Source organism: Arachis stenosperma, chromosome 5 (assembly GCF_014773155.1).
Source record: "Arachis stenosperma cultivar V10309 chromosome 5, arast.V10309.gnm1.PFL2, whole genome shotgun sequence".
Classification (NCBI taxonomy): domain Eukaryota; kingdom Viridiplantae; phylum Streptophyta; class Magnoliopsida; order Fabales; family Fabaceae; genus Arachis; species Arachis stenosperma.
In genome coordinates this window covers 114,093,416-114,099,027 of record NC_080381.1, presented here as the reverse complement: position 1 = coordinate 114,099,027, position 5,612 = coordinate 114,093,416, and the positions used below count along the sequence as shown (strand labels likewise).

Sequence of the window (5,612 nt, the reverse complement as noted above, 5' to 3'; positions counted from 1 at the left end):
CAATATTTTATTCTGAGCCAAAATGGCGTTCAGAGTATCAATCTCAAGAACTCCTTTCTTCTGACTAGTCCCATTGTTCACAGGATTCCTTTCAGAAGTGTACATGAATTGGTTATTTGCAACCATTTCAATTAGCTCTTGAGCCTCTGTGGGCGTCTTCTTCAGATGAAGAGATCCTCCAGCAGAGCTATCCAAAGACATCTTGGACAGTTCAGAGAGACCATCATAGAAAATACCTATGATGCTCCATTCAGAAAGCATGTCAGAAGGACACTTTCTGATTAATTGTTTGTATCTTTCCCAAGCTTCATAGAGGGATTCTCCATCCTTCTGTCTGAAGGTTTGGACTTCCACTCTAAGCTTACTCCATCTTTGTGGTGGAAAGAACTTTGCCAAGAAGGCATTGACTAGCTTTTCCCAAGAGTCCAGGCTTTCTTTAGGTTGAGAGTCCAACCATATTCTAGCTCTGTCTCTTACAGCAAAAGGGAATAGCATCAGTCTATAGACCTCAGGGTCTACCCCATTAGTCTTGACTGTGTCACAGATTTGCAAGAATTCAGCTAAGAACTGATGAGGATCTTCCATTGGAAGTCCATGGAACTTGCAATTCTGTTGCATTAGAGAAACTAATTGAGGCTTAAGCTCAAAGTTGTTTGCTCCAATGGCAGGGATAGAGATGCTTCTCCCATAAAAATCAGGAGTAGGTGCAGTAAAGTCACCCAGCACCTTCCTTGCATTGTTGGCATTGTTGTTGTTTTCGGCTGCCATGTCTTCTTCTTCCTTGAAGAATTCGGTCAGGTCCTCTAAAGAGAGTTGTGCTTTGGCTTCTCTTAGCTTTCTCTTCAAGGTCCTTTCGGGTTCAGGGTCAGCTTCAACAAGAATGCCTTTGTCTCTGCTCCTGCTCATATGAAAGAGAAGAGAACAAGAAAATGTGGAATCCTCTATGTCACAGTATAGAGATTCCTTGAGGTGTCAGAGGAAAAGAGAAATAGAAAGAAGAAGGAGAAGAAGAATTCGAACTTTTAATTAGATAAGGTTCGAATTGTGCATTGAGAAGGAGTGGTACTCCATAAATAGAAGGATGTGAGAAGGAGGGAAGTGATTTTTCGAAAATTAATTAAAATATTTTGAAAACATTTTTGACAAACACTAATTGATTTTCGAAAATAAAAGTGGAAAAGAAATCAAGTGATTTTTGAAAAAGGATTTGAAATTAGAAATTAAAAAGATTTGATTGAAAACTATTTTGAAAAAGATGTGTTTAAAAAGAATTGATTGGTTTAAAAAAATGTGATTGAGAAGATATGATTTGAAAAACATTTTAAAAGATATGATTTGAAAACAATTTGAAAAGATATGATTTTTAAAAATTAATGACTTGCCTAACAAGAAAAGATATGATTCAAACATAAAACCTTTCTCAACAGAAAAGGCAAAAATGTTCAATCAAATCATTAATTGTTAGTAAGTATCTTTGAAAAAGGAAAGAAATTGATTTTGAAAACATTTGATTGATAAGATATGATTTGAAAAAGATTTGATTTTGAAAAACTTTGAAAACTTGAAAAAAAATTGATTTTGAAAACAAAATCTTCCCCCTAGCACCATCCTGGCGTTAAACGCCCAGAATGGTATACATTCTGGCGTTTAACGCCCAAAATGCACCCTTTTTGGGCGTTAAACGCCCAACCAGATACCCTGGCTGGCGTTTAAACGCCAGTCTGCCTTCTTCACTGGGCATTTTTGAATGCCCAGCTTTTTCTGTATAATTCCTCTGCAGTATGTTCTGAATCTTTAATTCTCTGTATTATTGACTTGAAAACACAAATAAAAATATTTTTGGATTTTTAATAATCAAAATGCAACAAGAATCAAATAACAATGCATGCAAGACACCAAACTTAGCATTTGTATACTACTGACACTATATGAAACACAAAGATACTCAAGTCAATAGAATTCAAAGATCAAAACAAAGAAATACATGCATGGATTTGAAAAATATAACAAAAACATGCATTTGACACTAACTTAAGATGAGACTCTAGACTCAAACAAGACATATTTTTGGATTTTATGATTTTGTAAATTTTTTTGTGCTTTTTTCGAAAATTAAATGAAAAGGAAAATAAAGGTATCAAAATTCTTAATGAGAATTCTTAATGAAATTCCAGGAATCAGTGCAATGCTAGTCTAAGACTCCGGTCCAGGAATTAGACTGGCTTCACAGCCAGCCAAGCTTTCAAAGAAAGCTTCGGTCCAAAACACTAGACATGGCCAAAGGCCAGCCAAGCCTTAGCAGATCACTGCTCCAAAAGCAAGATCAACAAGCTCTTGTGATGATAAGTTGAAACCTCGGTCCAATGAAATTAGACATGGCTTTACAACCAGCCAGATTTCAACAAATCATCATGAAACTCTAGAATTCACCTTCAGAATTTCGAAAAAAATAAATGCCTAATCTAAGCAACAAGATGAACCGTCAGTTGTCCATACACAAGAACAATCCCCGGCAACGGCGCCAAAAACTTGGTGTTGTTGCGGATCAAACTTGGCACTGTTATTGCAGAGAACAAATGCGAAACCGTAGTTAAGACATTTAATTCCCCGGCAACGGCGCCAAAAACTTGGTGCAACGAAATTGTGATCAATACTTTTCAAAACATAAACAATCCTAGTAATGGCTCCAAAGACTTGGTGCTCAATACCATGGCATAAACACAACTTCGCACAACTAACCAGCAAGTGCACTGGGTCGTCCAAGTAATAAACCTTACGCGAGTAAGGGTCGATCCCACGGAGATTGGTGGTATGAAGCAAGCTATGTCACCTTGTAAAATCTCAGTCAGGCAGACTCAAATGGGTATAGTGATAAACGAATAAAGCATAAAGATAAAGATAGAGATACTTATGTATATCATTGGTGTAAGAGCTTCAGACAATGTATGAAGATGCCTTCCCTTCCGTCTCTCTGCTTTCCTACTGCCTTCATCCAATCCTTCTTGCTCCTTTCCATGGCAAGCTCATATAGGGTTTCACCGTTGTCAATGGCTACCTCCCATCCTCGCAGTGAAAGCTAATGCACGCACTCTGTCACAGTACTGCCAATCACCGGTTTGGTTCCCTCCCCTACCGGAATAGAATCCCTCTTTTGCGTCTGTCACTAACGCCCAGTAGGTTACAGGTTTGAAGCACGTCACAGTCATTCGATCATTGAATCCTACTCAGAATACCACAGACAAGGTTAGACCTTCCGGATTCTCTTGAATGCCGCCATCAGTTCTTGCCTATACCACGAAGACTCTAATCTCACGGAATGGCTGGCTCGTTTGTCAGGCGAGCACTCAGTTGTCAGGCGATCAACCATGCATCGTGCAATCAGAAATCCAAGAGATATTCACTAAGCCTCGAATGCTTGTAGAACAAGATGGTTGTCAGTCACCTTGTTCATAGGTGAGAATGATGATGAGTGTCACGGATCATCACATTCATCAAGTGAAGAACAAGTGATATCTTGGACAAAGAACAAGCAGAATTGAATAGAACAATAGTAATTGCATTAATACTCGAGGTACAGCAGAGCTCCACACCCTTAATCTATGGTGTGTAGAAACTCCACCGTGAAAACATAAGAACAGGTCTAGGCATGGCCGAATGGCCAGCCTCCCAAAGAGGGTTCAATCATCAAAACATGATCAAAAGTTCCTAGACTGAAAAGATCGATACCATACAATAGTAAAAGGTCCTACTTATAGAAAACTAGTAGCCTAGGGTGTACAAAAGAGTGTAAATGACATAAAAATCCCACTTCCGGGCCCACTTGGTGTGTGCTTGGGCTGAGCATGAAGCATTTTCGTGTAGAGACTTGTCTTGGAGTTAAACGCCAGCTTTTATGCCAGTTTGGGCGTTTAACTCCCAATTAGGTGCCAGTTCCGGCGTTTAACGCTGGAATTTCTGTAGTGACTTTGAATGCCGGTTGGGCCATCAAATCTTGGGCAAAGTATGGACTATCATATATTGCTGGAAAGCCCAGGATGTCTACTTTCCAACGCCGTTGAGAGCGCGCCCAATTGGGCTTCTGTAGCTCCAGAAAATCCACTTCGAGTGCAGGAGGTCAGAATCCAACAGCATCTGCAGTCCTTTTCAGTCTCTGAATCAGATTTTTGCTCAGGTCCCTCAATTCAGCCAGAAAATCCTGAATCACAGAAAAACACACAAACTCATAGTAAAGTCCAGAAAAGTGAATTTTAACTAAAAACTATAAAATATACTACTAACTCAACTAAAACTACCAAAACATACTAAAAACAATGCCAAAAGCATACAAATTATCCGCTCATCACAACACAAACTTAAATGTTGCTTGTCCCCAAGCACTTAAGATCAATAAGATAAAAAGAAGAGAATATGCAATGAACTCCAAAAACATCTATGAAGATCAGTATTAATTAGATGAGCGGGCTTTTAGCTTTTTGCCTCTGAATAGTTTTGGCATCTCACTCTATCCTTTGAAATTCAGAATGATTGGCTTCTTTAGGAACTCAGAATCCAGATAGTGTTATTGATTCTCCTAGTTAAGTATGATGATCTTGAACACAGCTACTTTATTGAGTCTTGGCTGTGGCCCAAAGCACTTTGTCTTCCAGTATTACCACCGGATACATACATGCCACAGACACATAATTGGGTGAACCTTTTCAGATTGTGACTCAGCTTTGCTAAAGTCCCCAATTAGAGGTGTCCAGGGTTCTTAAGCACACTCTTATTGCCTGGATCACAACTTTATTTCTTTCTTTCTCTCTTTTTTTTTCGGTTTTTTTTTTGTATTCACTGCTTTTTCTTGCTTCAAGAATCATTTTTATGATTTTTTCAGATCCTCAGTAACATGTCTCCTTTTCATCATTCTTTCAAGAGCCAATATTCAAACCACAAATTCAAAAGACATATGCACTGTTCAAGCATACATTCAGAGAACAAAAGTGTTGCCACCACATCAAAATAATTAAACTGTTATAAAATTTAGAATTCATGCAATCCTTCTCCTTTTCATTAAGCACGTTTTTTTTTTTTTTTTTAAGAGAGGTAATGGATTCATAGGACATTCATAACTTTAAGGCATTAGACACTAATGATCACAAGACACAAACATGGATAAACATAAGCACTAAAATTTTCGAAAAACAGAAGAATAAAGAACAAGGAAATCAAGGAACGGGTCCACCTCAGTGATGGCGGCTCTCCTTCCTCTTGAAGGTCCTATGGAGTGCTTGAGCTCCTCATGTCTCTTCCTTGTCTTTGTTGCTCCTCTCTCATGATTCTTTGATCTTCTCTAATTTCATGGAGGAGAATGGAGTGTTCTTGATGCTCCACCCTTAGTTGTCCCATGTTGGAACTCAATTCTCCTAGGGAGGTGTTTTTGCTCCAATAGTCTTGTGGAGGAAAGTGCATCCCTTGAGGTATCTCAGGGATCTCATGATGAGAGGGGTCTCTTGCGTGCTCCATCCTTTTCTTGGTGATGGGCTTATCCTCATCAATGGTGATGTCTCCTCTATGTCAACTCCACTGAATAACAGAGGTGACAAATGAGGTGAGAAAAGGCTAACCTTGCTAAG

General features: G+C 38.8%; 1 non-coding gene across 1 annotated transcript; it reads left to right on the top strand.

The window, feature by feature from the left end:
• Positions 1-255: 255 nt before the first annotated feature.
• LOC130983542 (small nucleolar RNA R71) lies at positions 256-363 on the top strand. Its single transcript, XR_009087527.1, has one exon. It is a non-coding gene; the product is annotated as a small nucleolar RNA R71 (small nucleolar RNA).
• The last annotated feature ends 5,249 nt before the right edge of the window (positions 364-5,612 follow it).